The sequence below is a fragment of the Periplaneta americana genome, chromosome 17, assembly GCF_040183065.1.
Source record: "Periplaneta americana isolate PAMFEO1 chromosome 17, P.americana_PAMFEO1_priV1, whole genome shotgun sequence".
Classification (NCBI taxonomy): Eukaryota; Metazoa; Arthropoda; class Insecta; order Blattodea; family Blattidae; genus Periplaneta; species Periplaneta americana.
In genome coordinates, this window is record NC_091133.1 from 37,232,137 (window position 1) to 37,248,207 (window position 16,071).

Consider the following 16,071-nt stretch of genomic DNA (forward strand, 5'->3'; position numbering starts at 1 on the left):
CCACAGGTTTATGGTACGTAAATATAATGTTTCTGAGTGGGCGGAAAAAAAGTGTTCGGCCATGTTGAAATTCACCCTGCTGTCACAATCTCTGATATCACATTGATGTCCCCATATGTGAAATAGAACTGTTGTAACAATAAACATCGTAAATCGTGATTTCAAGTATAACCCCAATCAAAAAATGTTTTTACAGCCTTGTGATTATAGCGTCAAACTAACAATTTTAATGTCAACTTTAAAAAAAGTATAGGACTTGTAGAACTGTTAATATTAACAGAAATAAATTGAGGTAGATATTTAAATTGAAAGGTCTTGAACATATCATATATATAGTCGTCCTGAGTGGCGCAGTTGGTATAGCGCTGACCTTATGTGCCCGAGATTGCGAGTTCGATCCCGATCCAGGTCAATAGCATTTAAGTGTGCTTAAATGCGACAGGCTCATGTTACTATATTTAGTGGCATGTAAAAGAACTCCTGCGGGACAAAATTCCGGCACACCGGCGACGCTGATATAACCTCGGCAGTTGCGAGCGTCGTCAAATAAACCGTAATTTAAATTTAAATTAAATATATCATATAATAATGGCGAACTACCATAAAAAAACTAGCATAACAATTGAAAATTGGAACAAAAAAGTAATTTTGGCTTAAATCAAGAGCGGTCTAGAACAATCTACTTTCTTTGAAGAAATTTGAACACTAAAAATTAATTAAAAGTAATTCTTTATATTTTATGCTGCCCTGCCAAGACTCTGGAATTCGCTACCTGCTAGCATCAGGGACTGTCGAAATAAAATTGAATTCAAATGCAAACTTACTAGGCACTTGGTCAGTAATTGAGACTCGTTCATACATGGTTTCTTGTAAATAGTTGTCTTACTCTAGCACAAAATATTTTAATACCCAGTAATTTAATCACTACACAATTTTGTTATTCTAGATTTAATTTGTAATTCAGTAAATACAAAAAAATTGTTTGTTCTTAACTTCTATGATAAATTGTCTAGCTTTCATTAATCAGGTAATCTTTTCGTACTTTGATTTTTATTGCAATTGCAATTGTAAATTTAATATTAATTGTAATTTCATTCTTCATATTACTTTTATTTTTACTGTAATTGTAATTTTAAGTTTAATATTAGTAACCGTATCCTTCATATTATTATTATTATTATTATTATTATTATTATTATTATTATTATTATTATTATATATATATATATATATATATATATATATATAATATAGTTGTAATCCCCTGGTAGAGGGGCAGAGAAGGTCTGACGGCCTTATCTCCACCACGTTAAATAAATAAATACTAAAATACTAAATAGGTCTATATTAGTAGGCATTCGTTTCTCAAGTAGTTGATACAGTTGTAAGTATTCTGTCATGAAATCCTTTTCATGTTTTAAATAAACGCTTGCTTAAGGTATCGTACTATAATCTGTTTCTTGGAAGGAATATTTCCAAAAAACTGCCTTTTTAAATTTGTTGGTAAATTTTACTGCTGTATTATATTATTATAGTCCGATGGTAATATCAAATACTGTAGCTCTCTACAGTATTTGGTAATATTTCCCACAATAATGGAAGTTCATTAGAAACAAAATTACACTTCATCAAAGAAACTTGATTAGCCCTACGTTATGTCATGAAATGTTAGAACTAAAAAAATGCTAATTTTTTTAATTGTATCCATAAGCATGTATAATGAATTTATTTTACATGTTTACATCTTAGGTTCATTGACGTAGCTTCGGAGTAATGAGTGTGACTCGTGATCCAAAGTTGCGGTCAGCGTGTATTTAGATACTGCGTAACCTGTTTACTTGGTGTGTTGTTTTATTTTTATCAATGTTTTATCCAACTGTAAGGCAAATACTTTTCCACAGCTCTTAAAAATAACACACTGCAATCGCCAATTCCACCGGTCGAAACTAGATAACCTCACAGCTGATACAACACCGTTGAATAGCTGTCGAAAATATTTTAATATTACATCGCTTCATAGGCATGTATTTAATTTTGTCACGATAATCTCGTAAGACTCTTGGTTTAGATTTTCAGTGACATTTTTTAACTTAAACATTTAAATTACAATTTTAATTTTTCTACTTTATTTTTTTTCATTCAGACTCCGAAACTATTAAGCCCTAGTTTTTTTTTTTTTTTTTTTTTTTTTTCAGAACCGACCCATGCGACGTGCGAGGTGCGAGGCCCGCCTCAACCGGATTACATGAGAGATAGTAAGTGGTTTCTATAACTGCGAAATGCGAAGTCTGCGCACCTCGCAGCCATAGAAACTACTCACTATCTCTCGTATAGTCCGAATTTATGCGAGGCGGGTCTCGCACCTCGCATGTCGCATGTCGCATGTCGCATGCGTCGGTTCAGAAAAGCTAAGACATTAGGCTGATTCATAAGTTCGTAGCGCTCTTGTTCGTCATCAAAACACTGCGTTGTTAGGAGACTGTTTATCGTTTGTCATTTCTATCATTTGTTATTTTGGTGTTGTGTTCCTAAAAACGCCTTGAATGCTATGGATTTGAAAAAAAAGTGCTATTTGTGGGCTAAAGAAGATAGAATATCAAGTGGAAAAACAAGGGGAAAAAACTAATCCTTTCGACATATTCTTCTGTTTGAGTTTAATGTAGAAGCAAAGATAGCGGAGGAGACTCGAAACATTGGTATCGTTTACGGGAAGAATTCCTTTGGAGAAAACATTGCAAGGAAATGGTTCTGTTGTTTCAACACTGAATACCCCGTACAAAATTTAGTGTCCATTTAGCGGGAGAAGAAAGACGTCGTTCAATACGAATTGCTTCCCATGAACGTATCCATAACTTTTGACAGTTACTGCCAACAACTCAGACACCTTACGGCCGCAATTGACTAAAAATGACAGGGAAAACTGCATCATATGCTCCTGCAACACGATAATGTACGCCTGCACTTCGCTAACATGACGAAAGCAGCTCTCTAGGAACTTGGTTGAGAGGAGATTCGATATCTCCCATATTCTCCCGATCTTGTGCTCTCAGATTTCCACCTCTCTAACCAAAAATCTTCAAGAGAACTCCTTTGATAAAGAAGATACTGTACAGCTGTGAAAAGAAAAAGTTACCGTTCTCTAGAAGCTAAGTACCCTTCGGATATCTTCGCTACAATTCGGAGACAGGCGATGTTACATGTTGTTGGATCACGTGGCCGGATATCTACAGTTATAATTGAAGTTTTTTTTTCCATGTCACTACTATAGAACAGTGATAATGTAACGGGTTGGTATTCATGAGATCGTGCGTTGTGGTTTTGTTTTGTTTTTAAGAGACAGAGAGAAAATATAATTGCTCCTGTCTCTTTTATGACTATTTTAGTAATTAACATCAGGTCCACGAATGTATTATGCCATAACTTTATTAGTATTATTTGTTATGGCATTATGGCTGCAAATGGAAAGAAAAATTTTATTCTGAACAAAAATATCTTTCGTGGCATAAAGAAAACAAACATATTCGCGTCTGCCTTAGACAATTCAAACAATTAAAGATCCAAAAAGCAAAACAAAAACCCACGATTCAATATTTAGTTTGGCTTCCTTCCATCTCGATCATATCTTGTAGTCGAGTATCCATGGAATCTACTAGTCTTTTGAAATAGAGACTCTTCTTCCACGACAAGCCACACATTCTGGACGAGCTTCCACAAAGGACGTCTTGGACGGGAATTGGATCCATTTTTCCGCTTGTGTTTCTTTACTTGTGCCCACATAACTGAGTTGGAAGAACGTTGGAATTTAGATGTCAACGTCTCATGTTAAAATCCTCGTCACTCCTTTCTCATTTTATTGTGTTGCAGGATAGTATATCCTAATAATAGAAGAAGAAAAAACTAATATTAGTAGCTATTTTGTTCCAAACCTAACCTAACATTAAATTTATATTATTTATATCGCTAAAGAACGATAACAGAATATAAATAACTTGAATATTATTTATATCGCTAACGAACGATAACAAAATAAAATGATAATTTGAACAAGGCTCGAACTCACAACCTTCGAACCACTTTGCCAGCACTCTACCTCTGCTCTACGAGAGGCAAATATCGATTGATTCCTGCCTAACACAATAGTTCTGAAACTGCTTCAAGTGCGATTGTACAAATGAATGCATCGTGTGAATGCAAATGAATGTACAAATGAATGCATCACCGTGAACGGAAGTGAACTTAGAATATATTCGCTGTTCACGAGTGCTGCCACTTTTTTTTTTTTTGCCACGTGTACAAACTTGGCTTAACGACATCTTCAACTCCAAACCAGCAGATTTCTTCAGACGCGAAATCGAAGAATACTCCAGAGTTGCATAGATAATGCCCGCGCAACTTATCTAGGCAGCTGGGTTCCCTAGTGCTCTCGCATTGCCCCGTTGCTATCTGCTAGCTACATGACTATCGCTGCAGTAGTTGTACGTACAGTTACAAAATCATCATTCACTATTTATTTTCAGTGCATTACATTGAATATTGATAGGTTAAAGTATATGGATTCACAAAATAACAAATATGAATAAATTACATTCTTCGTCTGTGTACAATACAGTATAATCACAACTTCTATTATTACAATTCGTATCTGATCGTGAACTACTGATGGTACGCGATACATAAAGTCTTTCAAGTAGAAGGGCTACAGTATAGGTTTGTTATAGGGATGTACGCAAGTGAGATTACCGAGTTTGAACCCCCGTGAAGTTTAAAATAAAATTAAATATAGTTCATTACATTTGATTGTTTTCATGGATTTCCCTGTTATGTTAAGTGTTTTAGCTATCATATACAAATAACTGTTGACTATATATAATTATTGTGTAAGCGTAATAATGACACAAGCATTTTTTATTGTACAAAATTAAACATACGTTAAAATTTGTTAAAAATTGAATGGCTGTGATAAAATTACGTTTCAAAGATTTTATAAGGATATTCATGAATATGTTATAGGCTATTAGAATACAGTATAATCTTAATAAATATACCGTAACATAGTAATAATAATAATAATAATAATAATAATAATAATAATTTATTTTATTTATTAGTAATATTTGTGTGCTGAACAACAGCCAGAGGCCAATAATAATAATACACAACTGTAAGTAAAACGAACTCTTCCATCACACCCTAGATCATACCCAGATTGCTCGGCGTTATAGGCTTTGACGGTAACAACTTTTGTCAGGTTTACTATGCTGCCATCTAGTTGTTACATAAGGAGTCACGTCATGACTCCCATTTGAATTGCATTAGCGACTGCCATCTCGTGTTCGTTTACGGCGAACGGGTAGCGATACTGGGGGTTGTTCTCTTCAAAGTGCAACCGATTTTAACATAGGAATGAGCAATCTATGTGTGATCTTGGATCACACTAAGCAAGCAAATGTATTTTAGCCGTCTCGTAGACTGTCCGCCCTCTCCTTCCTCGCTTCCGCTGGAAGCGACCTCTCTACACACCCCGCGAGTCTCTCTTTTTAACTGCCCAGATAGGTTTCGTGGACAATAATGAAGGAATTATTGATTAATTTCTGTTTTCTATTGATCTCAAATAAAAACGTTTTTGTCATAGCGAAAAAACGCTATGAACTTTTGTATCAACCCACTGTAAAATTATTTTTACACCACCTTCGTAATACATTTTCTTTTCCAATGCTGCCAATACATCATGAAGTGGCATTTCCATTATTGAATTTAATGTCAAAAGAAGGCCTTTCTTTATGGTAGTGAAGTAAAGTATATTATTTGACTGTTTTCAGAGAAATAAAGATTTGTCTGTTGCAACAAGCATTGTGATGGAAAGATTCAAAGCTGTGAAATGATTAACATTTTCACAATACCTTTATATAAAGTAGGCCTTTCCATTATTATCTAAGGGGAGCCTTCCTTTTTAAGTTTCACGGTTTTCAGAGAAATAATGTACTTCAGTTCTCTGTTACAATAAGAAATGTCATGAAGAGATTTAAGGCTGTGAAGTAATAAGCACTGGAAGCAATAGCTACACGCTTCTATTGATAGGTGTGGTTGGCATATCTATCATTGTTGCTTCGAATAAATGAAAAAAAGGAAAGCGAATGATGCAAAATGGAAGCGCGCAAAAGTGAACAGTGTTTTGTAATTCCTTTTATAACTGCAGAAGGGAGTACACCTATTGAAATCCAACGCAGAATGGTTGCACTATATGGAGATATGCCTAGGAAAATCAGCTGTCCCAGGATTGGTGTGCGCGGTTTCGTTCCGGTCGAACATCTTTACAGGACAATCCACGACCAAGGCAAGTGCAAAATTCAATTCAACATGTTGATGTTGTTGTCCTGATAATCACAGAATCGCAATAGCCGAATTCTGTTTATTAATAATGTTAGCCAGGGAAGTGTCCACAACATTCTTTATAAACACCTGCAGTATCGCAAAGTTTGAGCGCAATGAATGCCGTACACTTTTAATAGCTCAGCAGAAAACCGGACGTGGGAGAATCTGCCAATGGAACCTCAGGCGATATCAGGAGGAAGATGGTTAGTTCTTGCCTCTCATTATGACATGTGACTGACGAATCTCGGTGTCATCATTTTGGAAACACACCGGATCTCCTTGCCTTAAAGACCCCCGAGTTCCGAGGAAATTCAGGGAAAATCATTTTTTTATCATCAAGGTCCATTGATAATAGAATTTCTGTACCATGGATAAATGATCAATGCCAGCGCTAGACATTCTCGGGTATCTTCCACAAAATATCAATAATACGTTAATAATAATAATAATAATAATAATAATAATAATAATAATAATAATACCGGTAATAATAATAATAATGGTAAACGCTCGGGCTATTTAACAAGAACACTGATGTTATCTATTACAGTGGTACCCAAAGTGAGGGTCTTGTAAGAAGCTGAAGGGGGTCGCGAAATTATATACAAACTAAGACAAAAACGTCTTATTCACATAGTTTATTTTGTACTTAGTATTATTTAGGAACATAAACATAAACAATGTTGAACATAAAATCAAAACAAGATCACGTAGTTATTGTTTGTTTAGTTAACTGTTCGGAGACAGGTCTGAACCCCACAAGTGATACCAATAAGGCGCCACTCTTGAGACAACTAAGTCAGGAGATAATAGGATGGATACATACATACATACATACATACATACATACATACATACATACATACATACATACATACATACATACATACATACATTACATTGCCAACTAGTTACATAATTGGGATCGATGTTATCCGGGCTAAAGGGCCGTGGTCTGTTGGCGCTGTTGCTACTATACGTTTCGTCTGCTGCTGCGGCGGACTAAACGTATGGTAGCAACAGCGCCAACACACCACGGCCCTTTAGCCCGGATAACATCGATCCCTATGACGCCGGCCGTGAAAGCCTATATTTCAAGATCAGTTACATAATTATTCCATTAATCAGACAATTGTACTTCCTCCGACACATATCGCCAAGTGAGATTTACTGCCTGATGTAGGCCTATGTATCAGCCAGAACCTCAATTAGTCAGTAGTTATAAAATAATAAAAAACACGATAAATGTACCTGTCTTTTAGAAAGTAGCTTCTAAAATATGGATTCTTTATTCCACACACATAATGATGTCATTTTGAAGTTCAAGGAAGTTTCTCGGTTTTGTTTTGATGGTGAGTATAGACAAGAAATTTATTTTGCACAAGTAAGAGGTTGCATAAATTATTAAAAATTTCAGAACTACATACTTTTGCAAGATACAGGTATTCTTGTAGGCCCTACTCTTTTGGTTTAACCCTCAACTGGTATCTATGGGTCAATATAGACCAATATGGATAGATACCGTTAACGTACATTTAAAAAGCAATACCAGTTGAGGGTTAAAACTGACCTACGCTGTGCAAAGTCTCTACGCATATATTTCAATGAGTTTTTCCTTCATATTTTCTGGAATTTCAGCCAGTTGAACGCAATTGTCTAAAAACGGATTCAGTATCCATCTGTGACTATCGTAATTGTTTTGAGTTTATTTCGAAAAATACTCAAAAAGCTGTTATTTAAAATTGTGTAAACTTAGTTGCGTTCCGCAAAAACAAATTCAGTAGGGTATATTTTGTCGTATCATATACACCTAAATTTTTCACGAGTTCTTTCATACACTGGAATGAATCAAGTTCATTTTTGTAAAGTGATGACCAGAAATCAAGTTTCTTTATAGATAGATTGATTTTATCCCTGGCTGTTATGTTAACATGTAGACCTTACAATCTATTATTCAAAGTTTTTACGTATTCGAAAATATCAGCAAGGAAGACCAATCTAAGAAGCAAAAGAGAATTGGAAAATACCGTAAAACTCTTTCCAACAATTTGCCAATGAAAGCATTCTTACTTCCGTGTGATAAATGAGATTTCCATACAAATTTTGCTGAATTTACCATTTTGTATTGAACTATTACCGCAGCGTCATGGCGGCAATAGTTTGAAGTACTAGAAATGATGTTTACTTAATATTTCGTGTCAATATTGCATTATGTACTTCTATTTCTGTCTTTCGTTGTTTCGAGTAAAATTGTTATTTTCGATTTTACAAGGATTTGTATTTTTTGAATAGGGTTAAATACAGGTACGATAGTGGGAATTGCAAAAAATGTCTCGTCCAAAAGTGGGTTGCGCCCTCGGAAAGTGTGGGAACCACTGCTGTATGACAATGTCCGAGCTCATACTGCCTGGTCAACAAGAGATGAGTTGCAACTGTTTCGTTGGGATACACTACCGTAAAACAATTATAGCCCAGACTTATCTCCATTCAATTTTCATAATTTTGGAGATTTAAAAAGAAGTTTGAAGGGGACTACATTTCCCTCGGACAAAGGGGTTCAAAATGCTGTTAAACAGTGGACACAGGGATTCTATGAAGCCGGTATAACTCGATCGAGGCGAGTGGAGCCGCGGGCGTAATGTGAACTACCGCGATGCTGTATTACGAACTCAGGAGCAGTAGTGTCACGGCTCCGGGTTGCAGGACTCCACTGGCCTTGGTCGAGTAATATCAGTAACCTGGCATTACAGTGGGAGAAATAGTGCTGCTTATGATTAGGTTTTCTCCGAGCGGTTGTTTGCGCGCTTTCAATCGGAGACCTCCGGTTACCTCCGATTGATGCCGCGCGGGTTGTATATGTGCTGTGGCGCAGACATACACTTTCCGCTGAGCATTCCTTTAATCGGATCAGGTAGTGATTCGAGTCCGCTGACGTCCGCGTATCTTTTAAAATAAGTTCTAATTTGTTGTTGTTTAATCTCTCTTTTATGTTAATCTCTCTCTCTTTCTTCGGCTCTTTTTTTTTCTTGTTTTGCTTGAAGTGCTACGTTAGCTGACAGATTTTGTTCTAGTTTTGAAATTCATAGTATATGTGGAAAGCCGTATTAGTTTTATGTCATTGATCAAATTAATAACATTCAATCTAACTGCAAAACTAACACAGAAGTAAAGCTTTTCAGTAGCTAATGTAAACTTTTATACTTTAATTCTCCTAGAAACTCTCGTTTAATCGCAAACAGGGTTTATCAATCATTATTCTAATCGGTTTAGTTAACGTAAAATATATTAAGGGAGCTTCAGAATGAAACAAAAGAAACGTGGGCTATAAATAGGATAAAGTTTACTGTCCAACATAATTTATTCAGATTCTTCACCGGACAGGATTATGATTATTGTGTTAAAGGGTGTCAGTATTTGAACTGCCTCTTCTAAGACGCGCCACTCTTGCTCTGTAATAAAAATATAAGTGGATATCAACTTAAGGATAATTGTAATTATATTATTACCAGATATTTGTTTAGTTTCATTCAGAAAACAGTAAAATATAACTCAAGTCGTCTTGTAATTTTTTTATTTCATTTGTTTTTTATTGCCTCGAAAGTTACGTTTTAGAGAAATTTCAAGACTTTTTCATAGACTGTGAGCCTTTGGGAACAATAGCACTAAAACAATTTAAAAAGAAATCGTATCAAATGTTTTGCGTAATTGTTTTCATCAAGTTCGCGATTGTGAGATCGCTTCAAATGGTCTAACAAATTCGAAGTTCCACCACCCTTAGAGTAAATTCGCCCACAAAGTTTACAGTATGCGACTTTATTATTACCTTCAACTAAATTAAATAATTTCCATGCGACGGATATCCGATTTGGTTCCATTTTATTCCCCTCACAACTACCCTCAGTCCGTACGCGCCGGTCGTCCTTGAGCTAACTGTCGCTTCGCTCCGAACCCCCGCATCCCTCCGTATGTCCCCTGTTCCACCTACGGTAGTATCGGAGATCACCAGTGGAGAGCTTTATTCGTAATCTCCGATTCCTCCGCGGTTGTAGTCACTCCGATGAGCAGCACTGGGGAGAAATGTGTTAAGAACCGTGGCGAGTATTAAGCAGGAAGTCCAATTCTTTTTATCAGCGATGGCTGGGTTTCATTTATTTATTTATTTATTATTTTGCTAATAATCGTAACATAAAATATGATATATACAGAAAAACTTTAGCTCGCCCCTGAAAGAGCAGAACTCGTGCTCAGGGGCGAATTCCTGAATACTATAGTCCTATTCAAATATAAGAAATATCAGTTACATGGAAATTCTATTCAGTATTCTTCTTCTACACAACTGGTTACAGTTTACTGCGTGGGCCTATCAAATAACAAATTTCAGAAAGAAGCATATTCAGTCGGATTATAATTTCTGCATTCTTGAGGTTTACTATGTTTGCTTTTACAAGGGAAATCTTCCAGGGATGCACTACTTTTGTAGTGATATTAATGTCTTTGTGAACAGAATTTCTGTGTCTGAGCTTGAATTTCCGGACTAATAATAAAATCACAAACTGAGACGCAGTCAAGATATGAATCACTTTACTCGAAGTAAAAGTATTTGAAAATACAGAAAGAAATGTTATTTCATAATGACAAAACTGCGAACCAAGTCTTCTTGTAAAGGTAAGGTCATTAAACTTTCCAGTTGGTAATACAGGGTGTTTCTTAATTCCTATTACAAACTTCTAGGGATTGTAGAGGGGACTAAGTAGATAAAGTTTTGATTAGGAACCCATGTTCGGAAATTTATCATTTCGATGCAAAATAAGTTTGAAGATCGATTCGATTTAATATCTCTCGCTTCACGATACGCAAACAAAATGGAGTGAGGGTGACTTCTGCAGTTCCCTGATATTGTGTGTCTCCTGTTTACAATCAGTTCTACGGAGTTCTACCCAACTAACATTCTACACGCATTTCTGGATTCACCCATAGACCTATTTGCTACATGTCCTGCCCATCTCAAACATCTGGATTTAATATTCCTAATTATGTTAGGTGACGAATAAAATGGGTAGAGTTCTGCGTTATGTAACTGTCTCCATTCCTCTGCAACTTCACATATCTTAGCCCCAGATATTTTTCTTAAGTAGGCCTACCTTATTCTCGAACACTCTTAACCTCTGTTTCTCTCTCTAAGTGAGAGTCCAAGTTTCGCAAACGTGCATAACAACCAGTAATGCACAACGCATGTATCACGAACGTTTTTCGCATTACCTCACTCCATCACATACCATTTTTGTTAGAATACAACAAACTTACTTTGCATCGAAACGATACATTTCCGGACATGGGTTTCCAATCAAAACTTTATCTACTTAGTCCCCTCTACAACTCCTAGAATGTTGTAATAGGAATTATGAAACAACTTGTATAATTCTGAATTACTTGCAATATGCTAGTCGACCTGGTTGGCGAGTTGGTATAGCGCTGGCCTTCTATGCCCAAGGTTGCGGGTTCGATCTCGGGCCAGGTCGATGTGTGCTTAAATAAGACAGGCTCATGTCAGTAGATTTACTGGCATGTAAAAGAACTCCTGCGGGACAAAATTCCGGCACATCCGGCGACGCTGATATAACCTCTGCAGTTGCGAGCGTCATTAAATAAAACATAACGTTAGCAATATGCTATATTTGAAACGTGTCGGTGGGAAAACGAGGAATGTCTATTTTTATCAATTTATAGTATATAGCGCATTCTACAGGTGGCAACAGTGACTACAGAACTGTCCAATCACAACAAATTTAAAAATGGAAATGTCCGTGTAAGGTAATATTAAATAATCTGTACGCTGGTTAAGATCCAGGAATGTTCAGGTATTAAAACTTGTTTTCTTTTTTTCGATAACGGTGTTTTGTGACATTTCCCGTTTCCACTCCTCCGACACCATTAATTTGTTCTTTTTTACTTTTGCCTTCGTGATGAGCTAACAGTATTGGTCTTTTGTGAGGATTCTGTCTGCCTTACGAAGAATTCTCTTAATAAATTAAATCGAAGACTGTCACAAGGCAGGAAGTAATGGTCTTTCAGAGGAATGTAAGGACTAATGTCTCATCATCTTGAACCGACCGTTTGAATTAAAGCCATCAGAAATCTTACTGTGGTATTATTCTTATTCTATCCAGGGACAAAGTCAATAAACAAGTGAAGTTCTTTTACAGTTGGGTCCGCATCATTGTCAATGTAATCTTTCAGGAAAGAGTATACCTCATGTGGAGAGTTTTGCTAGTTCTTCATGATATACAGAGTGGAAGGGGATCGATGCATAAAAAATTAAGAGGTGATTCTACATGTTAAATGTAACAAAACTTTTATTACACTTTTCTTCCGATGATACACCGTTAAGCAGGAAAGAATAGTTTTTGTCCAATGTTTACAGCGCTCTATTGCCAGACAGAAATGGCTGATTGCTATACAAGCAGATAGGCAAAAATAATCTGAATAGTTAATGTCTTTAATCTTTTTTTGCATATCAAACCATTTGGCCATGAATTTAAATTGAATAATTTCGAAAATCGTTAAAATAAATCTTACGACGCAGCGCTCTGACGCGTGTCACCGTCTCAGTACAGCAGCGGCGGAGGGGAAGATAAGGAGTGCAGGCCGCGCATGCTTAGAGTATTGCAGTAGCCGTGATGCTGCCGAATGCTTCTTAGAAACACAACGATTTTCCCCTAAACCGGTGAATGTTAGAGAAAAAACTCATTTATATTTTTCATATCTCTTCTCATTATCTATTACCAGTTTCGTTTTGGTACAGAGGTTACAATCTACTCTGTATATGTGCGTACAAACGATTTTATATTTCGAGTTTTTAAAACATGTATCCCAAAAGTGCTCTAACTTAACTGTAAATAACAAATATACAGGGTGTAAGGGGTATAAGTGCCATTATTTTAACTGATGATTATTCATGTAATAAGGAAGAAAAAATGTTCTTGAAACTTTTTTTCTAATTGCAATATTTAAATAATTATTATTAAAGTTTACAATATTAGACGTTTTGCAACGTTGCTGGATGGAGAGAAGAGAGATTACAAGTATACAGTACAGCTCAATCGGGGAAGAGGGAGTTTAGAAGTACACAGTACAGCTCAAGCAGGTACAGACATACCGGTACAAAACAGATGCTTTGTTCTAATGCAGGAGCGGATCATGACAATATTGTTATTTATATAAAACGAGCAGCAAATACAAACATTCAATCTCATTAGCGGTCAGCGCGTCTGGCTGTAAAACCAGGTGGCCCGGGTTCGAATCCCGGTCGGGGCAAGTTACCTGGTTGAGGTTTTTTCCGGGGGTTTCCCTCAACCCAATACGAGCAAATGCTGGGTAACTTTCGATGTTGAACCCCGGACTCATTTCACCGGCATCATCACCTTCATATCATTCAGACGCAAAATAACCTAGATGTTAATAAAGCGTCGTAAAATAACCCAATAAAAAAAATCTCATTAATAGAACATTATAGTAAATTTACATGTTATGTAACAATATTGCTCTATTTTTAATAATAGGTCTAAAAAATAAACAATAATAGTTTTCTGCACAAGATCACACGAACTTTTTTTCTAATACAACATTTTAATCTCTCCCGCTTCCGTAAAGCAATATCATTTTTAAACAAATTTCTAGCTGTGTGATTTTCGAAACGGAGTAAGAGACTTCTAGTTTCTAATAATCGTTGAGAAACTGCTACAAAAGTTCACCTTCTTTGAGGAAAAAACGTTGGCTGTTCATTTTTCTTGCCTCACTTGAATTACAACGACTTTCTCCATGAATTAATAACATATGATATCCCTAAACTGTGAATGACATTGTAAGTTGTTTATCGAATACCCTGTACTGAACTGTCATTCGCTCGACAGTAGAGCTATGGACAATGAGCTTGAACTCAGATGATTCATACGTCTGTGCGGAGTACTGCTTGCTGAACGTTGCCATGTCTCTCAGCCAGAATATTAACAAATTTAAGCATGCATTTTTATTTAACTCCACGAAAAGTAATAGCACACAAATATTTATTTAAAGTAATATTAATTCTTTGCTAGATATATCTACTGATATAATTGTTTCCGTAAGTTTACTAACGAAATAAGCAGTATAACGCGAATGAAGTAAGAAAAGAAACATTTTTTCTGGGAAAACTACCCAATTTTGACCCTATGTTGTATGGACATTTTTTGATCTTGTAGACAGTCCACCGACGACTGTGAAAGGGACGGCACTTATACCCCTTGTACCGAGATGTGTCATGTGACCGAAGCATAGACCAGCACATTTCTTTCTTTATGAATTCTTCAGTTACTGTCCTTAAGGCTATATAAAATTTCTTGCTCTGCAATTCAATTATATGGCTACCATTCTCTCTGCCGCTACCACGGTCTTAACATTGTCATTCAGGAAATTATTTTTAGTTTAGATTTAAATTACTCGCATGTACTGCAGGTGTGTGTGTGTGCGTGCGTGTGTGTGTGTGTGTGTCCAATGCCCGCCCTCTTCACTTGCGTGATTCGGGTTCCGCATACTGCGGATAGATGGCAGAACTGTGACCCATTTTCTAGTTGTACACCACTTCGGCGGGTCACAGTGTACATGATGTGAATCTGTGTGAAGAGTTACGTCGTGCACTAGGATGAGTGATGATGGTGATGAAGATGAGGAAGGGAGAAGGGGAAACCCGGTGCCGGCACGTAGCCTACTCCTGTCGAATAGCACCAAAGGTGTCGCCAGGTTTAACGTCCCCATCCGACGGACGAATCACTATCAACAGTGACATATACCTTCTCTTCATATGCACTGCAGAGAGATTTTGGATTTAACCCAGGCATATTGGTGCACAATCCAGTGGTTAGAAGTTGTGCACTGCCATCTCTCCTAGTCCCGAGGTAGAAATTTTATATTAAAATTTCTGAGCCCGCCGGGAATCGAACCCGGGCCGGCTAGTCTGGAGGCTGACACGCTACCACAGAGCTAACTTGGCGGATGGTGTCTTTTTGTGGTCTACGAAATTTTGAAGTTTCGTTTGACATTATGATTAATAAAATTAATTTTCATTTTAAATGTGAGAAGAATAAACTTCTATGCTACCAGACATGTAAAGCAAGTTATTTGTAGAACTGGAACATGTCCAGAATAAATCCCTTTTCTGTACCAAATGCATATTTTTATGCTTGTTTCTTGTATATTAATATAAAAGATGTTACCTTTATGTAGTACCCTATAGAACGATGAAGTTAGCATTTGAGATTGTCTACGAAGTCACATTTTTACAGAAAATGTGGACATGTCAATTTAGTGATTCAATTAAATTCATCAAATTTCTCAAACTATTGTCTTAACAGCCGGAATTCCTTAATTTTTATTTGTATCACGTCATAATGACATGACAACAGTTTTACTTTCTTACGACGAAAACATTATAAGAGTATGAAAAATTCATTCTAAAATGTTGAACCAGATATCCAGGACAAATTTCACGCACAACTTTAATATTTCTTTAACTATAAGGTTTTAGCATACATCAATCGCGTCCAAATTTTTTATATGCCATATTCCATCGTGCACACTTAGGCCTATACAAATATAACTTGAGATAATATTCAATTATAAATCTAATTTTATGCATATTACATCGTATTTGTAAATTTAATAAAT